The sequence below is a fragment of the Lactuca serriola genome, chromosome 6 (genome assembly GCF_051521515.1).
Source record: "Lactuca serriola cultivar US96UC23 chromosome 6, Lser_US96UC23_V15, whole genome shotgun sequence".
Lineage (NCBI taxonomy): Eukaryota > Viridiplantae > Streptophyta > Magnoliopsida > Asterales > Asteraceae > Lactuca > Lactuca serriola.
In genome coordinates this window covers 183,310,704-183,318,360 of record NC_136413.1, presented here as the reverse complement: position 1 = coordinate 183,318,360, position 7,657 = coordinate 183,310,704, and the positions used below count along the sequence as shown (strand labels likewise).

Sequence of the window (7,657 nt, the reverse complement as noted above, 5' to 3'; positions counted from 1 at the left end):
TATAACCCACAAAAGGTATAAACAAAGTCTAAGGGTTAAAGTCACATATTTGAAAATATAGAAGGTAGTGCTTTTGGGTTTTGGGGTATAAAGTATTATTATGGCTAAACTGCATGGACCAAAGTTGTAAGTTTTTAATAACGTATATTCAATTTGGAGGAATTAATCGTTCAAATTGATCGTTTCATTACCTTGTCCGCTCACTACTTTAAAAACAAAAAAAAAAAACCGATCAAACCTCTTTGAGGCTGCTATACCTACGCCGACTAGAGAAAGACAAATATGGAGAGAAGTGAGTGAAAGAGAAAGAGAATAAGAGCCAGTGTTATGGAGTTCTTCTTTTCCCGGCGGGAATTGCTTGGAAGTGGTGAAGATTTCAGGCATGGCTAAAACTCGGGCGAGGATACGAGCTTTCCGGCGACTACCTGTAACCCCCGTTACCATCTTTCTTTGTTGACCAGCCCCTACCAATCGACCACAAGAAGCTATGAAAAACCGAATAAGGAGCGAGAGAGGTGCAGAGCATCGCGTGCATATTAATATATGGTTGTGTTGTTGTGGTTTTTTTCTGATATTGATGGAATTCGTTACAGAGAGCAATAAGAATCAGACCGATCGATATGGGTTTTGTTGTATTTAATACTTTTGCTAAGCCTCAATAACATCGTAGAAAAGTGGTGGGTCTTCTTGTTCCCACCTCGATGCCAATGACATTAAAGAATACATGCCCTCACCGGTGGTCGAGAGTGAGGATTTTTCTGACATCAGGGTATGCACCGAGAATAACGAGGATACGGGTCAGTGGTGTTCTTACATGCTTTATGTCGAAAGTGTTGAGCAAAGCCGATGTCTTATATTTGTTGTGTTCGGTGTACTCGGTCCAAAACAGAGAGGCATCAGGCTGAGAAAATGAATGAGCATGGATTGATAAATTTTTAGATCCATGGAAGGCTTCATCTGTATAGCTAGAGAGACGACGGCCAGACCTAATTTGTTTGTTTTCCAGTGAGGTGCTGATGGCTCATGAAATGTGGTGATATTGCTCCAAAATATTTGTTTTGGTTGTATGAGGTATGCTGAGTTTTCCAGAAAAAAATCATGAAGGAACAAAAGTTGCTTTGTAGCTGATGCATCAGGTTGTGTGCAAGGAGAACCCATCACGTGCATGTCTCTAGTTTGTGAAGGTATTGCTGCCTATAAACATAGTAGTCTACAAATTGGGTTATATGGACATTTTAGTACTATTAAAATATCAATTCATTTGTTTACGTTTAGATAAATAAATTGATAATAAATTAATGTGGTAATATTGATTACGTTGAGATTTAAACCTATTGGGGGTTTAAATTAACGTCACAATCATGTTATTAAATATAATAATAAAATGATAACTGGTTGTATTGGATGGTTTTGATGCACCACGATATCTACGATCAGACATCATTTTTTTTCACAACTCGATATTATGAGGAATTGACATTGACCTCTCAATTAATATTAAGGTATTTGTTGAATTACGGACCTATAAAGTTACGTGTTGAAGCGATAGCAAAGCCGAAAAGATAAGGTGAGTCAGTCGACTTTTCATAAACTCTGTACATAGTCGAAAACTACTTTTCGAAAACGGCTCGATTAGTCAAATTAAAATATTATTAATTGTTGATATTATGCCTATATGTGCAGTATGAGATATGTCATTGTTTTGCCTTCTGTGATATTTGCATGCTTAGTAAATTTGGTTGATATGCCTATCTTGGTACTTGATACAGTTAATTGCAACTATGATATGCTATATGAAATGTTTGATATTTGACTATGACCTTGTTGAGTATCTTCTTAGTATAATTGTTATGAATATTGATTATGATAATACGAATATTGCATGCTTGTGCTTGATTTACGATCGATTATGCGAGGTTATGCATAGGGGGCAAGGGTAGAACCTAGCACTTAGCATGAAACCCTATCCGGATACATTCGAGCCTGGTTGGTTGAAAAATACCTTCTAGGAAAAGAGCTTAAGCCATTTACGAGTTGCTCGGTCTTTCTAGATGCCCGTGTGACACATGGTACGCGTACACTTCGGTGTTTGCGGACTGGAGTGATGTTGGCCATTCGAACGAGGCTTGTACAAACATCACGTAGGTGTTGGGAGGTGGCGTACGAATGTCACCGCTTGTACAACACCCGAACGACACCGCGATGTACTTGTACATTGAATAGTCGGAGTAGTGAAACTAGAGTCTTGGGGTCGGTGTGACGGGTGGGAGTCGCGAACCACCTAAAGCATTTGGCTGGCCAGGCACACAAGTGGCGAACGAGTTTTTCCCTTGGGGTTAGGTATCACTATGAGACTACCTACGCCTATACAATTATGATAGATTCCTTTGATATGATGATGTATGACTACGATATGATTATGCATGAAATATGATTGATGTTACACTAATGAATGATATGTAAATGGATGATACAAAAATTGAATGATTGAATTTTATGCGAAAGATGATTGATTATTGATTGATATGTCAATTTTGTTTATATGATCATAATTTGAATGATTGACCCGTTAGGGGATGTTATGTTTTCCCTTTGGTTGTGTACAAACTTCTATTGGCTCACGAAGCATTTGCTGACACTTGTTTCTTTGCTTTGTGCCTTTACGATTGGTACAGGTAGCTTAGGAGCTTGGCTTGGTGAGATGGGGTCACTTTTGGGTAGTTTATCATTAGAATAAAGATGCCACTTGGAAACGTTATTTAATTTTGGAACTTATGCCTTCGCTACAATTAAATACTTTTGATATTTTGGTTTTGAATTGAACGTAATGTTGTGGTTTGAAATGTTTTTGAAATAAACAATGTTTACAGTCTTCCGTTGCATTTTCCGTTAAAAGATTTTAGAATAAATGAAAATAAAATTTTGAGCAAAAAATCATGACGTTACAGTTATGACAAAACATCTCTCGGCAATTTCCGTTATGGTGAAAATTGCACTTGCTGCACTTAGGGAGATTACCAGCATAAGGCTTAGCTGGTAAGGGATTAGTAGGGACAACAGGAGGTACAATATCAGCATTGATTGTAACTAGCAGTTGTTTCTTTGAGGATTCTTGTGAAGACCTGCTTTTCTTCTTGTTCCAACCTTTTTTCTTGTTGTTGTTGTTGTTGTTGTTTCCCTTTTGTTGCTCGGGTGCAGTAATCGTTGAGTTCTGGTAGTTTCCGTGGTCTATAATAGATTGTGCCAGTTCTTTGGCGCTGTCAAAAGTAAAAGGCCTTGATGCTAACACATTTGAATGAATCTGGGGCGACAGTCCCCAAATATATCTCTCTATTTTCTTGCTTTGAAGAGCAACCATATCCGGGCAAAGAATTGCCAGATCATAGAATCTATTAGTATAGGTTGATACGTCAGAACCAACCATTTCAAGACCCCAGAGTTCCTGCTCGAGTTTTTGAATTTCCCCTCGTGGACAGTACTCTCTCATCAGCATGGCTTTTAAGTTCTCCTAGCTTATCGAATTTGCCACTATTAGAGTCAGTGACTTAACGTGGCCAGTCCACCAAGTTAAAGCCCTGTCAGAAAAGGTACAAGTAGCAAACTTGACCTTGTTGTTCTTTGGGCAGGCGCAAATTTCAAAGACCGCTTCTGTCTTTTCTATCCACTGCCTTAAAATCATAACCCCTCCAGTTCCATTGAAATTCCTGGGTTTGGCATTTGTAAAATCTTTGTAGGTGCACTCTCGAGAGTGCCCATGACTCTCACCATGGTTGGAAAAAGGTGCACCAATTCCCGATCCACTAGCAACAAGAGTGTTGATGTGTGACATGGCAGCCGCTACGGCCGCCGTGACAGCTGCTTGGAACATAGCAGCATCGAATTGAGGAGGTGGTGGTGGTGGTGGTATTGGTGTTTCGTTAATATTGTTACATCTTGGATTTCTGCAAGGAGGCATCTTTCAACTTCAAGTTTAAAAGATAAAAACAATGATAAGAATCCAATAGTATAGCAAATGAAAGTGTCTTGAGAACTAAGTCACCATAGTTCGATAACAAATGAGAGTATGAATTTCTGAATAGATTAGACAACCTTCGACATTATTGGTATATAAGATGTAAATAAGTTCGGGAAAAATGACCTAACTATAGGTCTTACATCATAGCATAGGGAAAATGTTGACAGTTTAGCAGTCTAATTAAAGTATTTGAAAGACAGGACTAATTTACAGACAAGTGTTACTTAAAGCATAGGCAAGAAAGACTATTCCTTAAATCAAAAGGAAAGATGAGCTAGACATCTTCTACTGGCGACGTGTATTCCTCGGGCGAATCCTCAGATCTGCCAGTTGACGTACTACATCTTGAAAGTGTCGCTCATGAGCTCTTTGACACACTCGAAGTTCTATAACCTCAACGCGGGATGCAGCTAGCTCTTGCTGCAGGGCCTCATTGGTTCTCCTAGTCCTTTCCATGGCTTCTTCGAGTTGGCGAATGTGGATCGTGTTAACACAAGAACTGGCATCAACTTCCATGACTCGGTCGATGGTTGCCCGACCTTGCTCGACATTCCGAGCAATCCCGCGGACAATAATGGGTAGGACTCGGTCAACCGAGCCTCCTTCACTGAGATTGAAAAAGCTTCAGTCTCCATCGAAGGGTAATGGTTGACCCTGCTCATTACTCCAACGATTCAAGTTTGTTGCCCACAAGGGTGTGGGACCTTGAAATGCAAGTCAGGGGTTGAGATTTGGGTTCTGAACTACTTGAGGTAGGTTGTTGACTTATGGTTCAGAGTTAGAACCATCCGAAATGTAGCGACCATAAAAATTCAACCAATTTTAACTTTTCAAAAACAACCCATTTTCTTAATGTTATTACAAAAAGGTTTTCAATACAATTATTATCAGAGTCTTCCCAGAATCACATCATAAAACATAATCATGAGGAGCGGTACGATCACGCCTTTGCCTTGCCACGGTCTCCTGAAGAACCTGAAAAACATTAAACCACAACTATAAGCCCGAAAGCTTAGTGAGATACCCCCAAAATACCAACCACATATACCATACTCGCATAACATGACATATCATATCAGAACACAGAACAACCATGCATTTCGGGTCTACTGTGTGACTGGTCCGCCGCACCGGCCAACAGTCCACCTGGTCCACCCTTCGAGTCTAGCCATATACATCGAGTCTGCAGTGTGATTGGTCCGCCCGCACCGGACCTTCAATCCACCTGGTCCACTCTCTAAGTCTACAGTATGACTGGTCCGCCCGCATTGGGACTTCAGTCGGCCTGGTCCACTCTCCGAGCCTCGGCATGTCTGGTTCGCCCTCTTGGGGCCTACAGCCTATCCGGACCGCTCGCTGGGCCTTCGGAATAACCGGTCCGCCCTGGGTATCTTGGCCTATAGCACAAAGCAGGACCCGCTTCAACCCAACCCCAGTCCAACAACCATGTGCACATAAAACATACAATCATATAACAAATCACAATCAACAAGCCGATCTAGCAGATCACATAACATATCATCATCCTAACCTGGATACCGACCTAACCGGTCACTAGCATATACCATCCTAGCTACCAGGATGCAAACATATCAAAGCAATAACATAACAACAAACACCCGGATCTCAATCCGATAAAGGGCCGGCCTTGGTGCCTTAGACCCTGTTGATATAGTGAGGATAACTCACCTCGCACTGCCGAAACTCTGAACTGAAGAAGCGGATTCCCGAATCACCGCCTCACCGAAAATCCCGAACTATTCGAAATAGTAAAAAAAACATTAGACCAAGCACAATATCCTTCCAAGGGTAAATTGACCAATTTACCCCTTAACTCAATCCGGCCCAAGACTAAGGCCCACAATCAAATTATGAAAGGCCCAACACTAGATAAGCTCTCAAGCCCCATAATGGCCCAAAGACCAAAAGTCCAAAGCAATTCCTAATATTGGCCCAATTTACTAAATTGGGCCTACCTCACTAAATGAGCCTAGAATCATGGCCCATAACAATTAATGAGTCCACAACACTCCATCCAAAATGTCCAGCCACAGCCCAAAAATCCAGCAGCCCAATAACAGCCCAATCCCTAAGGCCCAAAATGAAAACTCAACAGAGGGAGTACGCTGGGCGTACCCTCATTGGTACGCTGGGCGTACACGCTGATTCGCAATTGGGGATCGGGGCACTGACCCGCTACGCGAGGCGTACTCCTTTGTTACGCGGGGCGTAACTTCGCTGCTCATCAAGTCCACATAACTTCTTAATGGCTTAAGCTCTTAAGCCCAAACTTCAGATCCTTAGGCCAAATATGCCTAAGATTCATAAAGTCTCAAACTTTATCACTTGGGACGTCCATAAAGCTCTTAATCCAGGGTCTTAATCCATTAAGACCTACTTATCTCACACATGGAACAACCACAACCCTTGGGACCTCATTTTTCTCACTCAAGACCTCTCCAAAGGTCTGAAAGGACAAATAATCTCGACCAACTCAAAACATGCATCACGATGAGGACTTTTGGGACAAGAATGATGCCAAAACTTCACAACACTTAGATCTATGCAATATAAATGTCAAGCAAGAAGCTTTATACCTCAGATAGGCTCCAAAGGATGATATCTTTCCAGATCTATAAGCTCCAGCCACTCATCTCCTTCTTTGACAACTTCCTCTTTCTTCTTCTAGCCTCTCATTTGCCAAAATAAGCTTCCCAAGGCCAAACACACCCAACAATGGAGGTGGTGTTGGAATAGTGTCTAAGGCTGCAACTATATTAGGCAAATATTTGACCCGGTTATGCATGGTCCTTTTGGGTTGCCTTCACCATAGCAACTTGATAGGATGATTTATTAAGAGAGAGTAAATATTATTAATATATTATGAGAATAATATAAAGAATAATAATATTGTTATTTGATTAATATAAGTCATAGAATTAATTAGAATTAATTTGGTGACTTAAAGAGATTAATTAAATAAGAGGGTATAAACTGTCAGTTGTTTGATAGTTAAACTTTAGACTGTAAATCCATATTGGATAAGGGGTGGACGGATTCTAGAAGCTAGGGATAGCTTCAAATCGTCCAAGGCTATCTAAGGAATGGATTTGGATTGCTTTAAGAGAAGATTATCCAATTAGGGTTTAAGATGTAACCCTTAAGGAGTCTACAAGTATAAATAGACCCTATGGCAAAGGGAAATCGGCACTTCATCTAAAGTAGAGAACCCCTGGCCGAATTCCCTCCCCTCTCCTCTCTCGCAAATCATCCTCCTTGCTATTTGGTGTTTGTAAGCCATTAGAGGAGTGACAATTGTGACTCTAGAGCTCCAAGACAACAAGATCAAACAAGAGATTCAAAGGTATGATTCTAGATCTGATTTAGTATTGTTCTTATTCCTAATTAGTCATTAGAAGTCTTGGATTCAAAGCATGTTTAATTAGAAAGCCTAGATCCAAGCATTAGGGTTTTGCATGCGCACATAGGAAAGTTCTTATGGCTAAAACCCATCAGTGGTATCAGAGCCTGGTTTGGTTTTCATTAAATTGTTGCTTATTTGTTTGAAACTTAACTGCAAAATTCGATTTTTGTGTTTCTGAGTCATGGACTCGGCGAGTTGGCCTGACTCGGCGAGTCTCT

At 40.7% G+C, this 7,657-nt stretch overlaps 1 long non-coding RNA gene across 1 annotated transcript; it reads left to right on the top strand.

Moving 5' to 3' along the window:
- The first annotated feature begins 212 nt into the window (after positions 1 to 212).
- LOC145059203 (uncharacterized) lies at positions 213 to 2,882 on the top strand. Its single transcript, XR_013686680.1, has 3 exons — positions 213 to 1,184; positions 1,503 to 1,567; positions 2,676 to 2,882. It is a non-coding gene; the product is annotated as an uncharacterized LOC145059203 (long non-coding RNA).
- The last annotated feature ends 4,775 nt before the right edge of the window (positions 2,883 to 7,657 follow it).